We start from the raw sequence: 1056 nt of genomic DNA on the forward strand, positions 1-1056 counted from the left end.
TTCCCTCATTAACATGCAAATCAATTTTATAACTTTTTTGAAATGCATTTTTCTGGATTTTCTTGTTGTTATTCTGTCTCTCACTGCTAAAATACACCTACCATTAAAATTATAGACTGATCATTTCTTTGTCAGTGGGCAAACGTACAAAATCAGCAGGGGATCAATTACTTTTTTCCCCCACTGTACATACATATATATGGAAAAGAAACATTACAAGTATAAATCACAATAAGATGTAATAAAGTACAGATAAACAAAGTGTAATAAAATGTGATCTGTTTGAAAATGCAGGGACGTCACTGGAAAAGATGATGTCTGGATGGCAGCATATGTTGCTCCAAAATGTGTACATCTCTTCTGCAAAAATGGTGCCCTCACAGATGTGCGAGTTACATGACAGACAGACAGACAGACACTCACACACACTGTCACACCCACACACACACTTTCACAGAGAGACATATACACACACACACACACACTATCACACAGAGACAGGCACACACACGTACAGACACACACACTAACTTTCACACAGAGACAGACACACACACACACACACACACACACACACACACACATACATATGGAAAAGAAACAATACTTTTATAAATCACAATAAGATGTAATAAAGTACAGAAAAACTAAATGTAAGAAAATGTGATCTTTAATACACACAAATATGTATGGCTGGTCGGATGCGTCTTGGACTCGGGTTCCTCTTCATTACGTATAACGCTTTTGCCTTTTGCTAAAGCTTTCCGTGGAGGGGATCGTGGGTGAGTTTGTACCATTCTTGGGGGGCTCTGCCTTGTTGGGGCGGAGCTGTGATCCAGGTGAACAGCAGATCGGGCATAGGTGGGCATGTGGGCAGAGGAGTAGGAAGGCCGGTCAAGCAAATAAGCTTGCTAAGGTACACAGCAGCAGCAAGCAGCCCCCCCATCCAGCCAGCCAGCCAGTCTGGCTGGCAGTGACTGAGTGGTTGACAGACGGCAAGCAACGGAATGTACGTGCTCTGTGATGTCATAGCAGTCAGCTGAGAGAGGCTCGTGA

The 1056-nt window shown here is 42.8% G+C and overlaps 1 non-coding gene across 1 annotated transcript; it reads left to right on the plus strand.

The window, feature by feature from the left end:
* The first annotated feature begins 710 nt into the window (after positions 1-710).
* LOC136762270 (U5 spliceosomal RNA) lies at positions 711-825 on the plus strand. The gene has a single exon (XR_010820476.1). It is a non-coding gene; the product is annotated as a U5 spliceosomal RNA (small nuclear RNA).
* Positions 826-1056: the final 231 nt, after the last annotated feature.

Source organism: Amia ocellicauda, chromosome 10 (genome assembly GCF_036373705.1).
Source record: "Amia ocellicauda isolate fAmiCal2 chromosome 10, fAmiCal2.hap1, whole genome shotgun sequence".
NCBI lineage: Eukaryota > Metazoa > Chordata > Actinopteri > Amiiformes > Amiidae > Amia > Amia ocellicauda.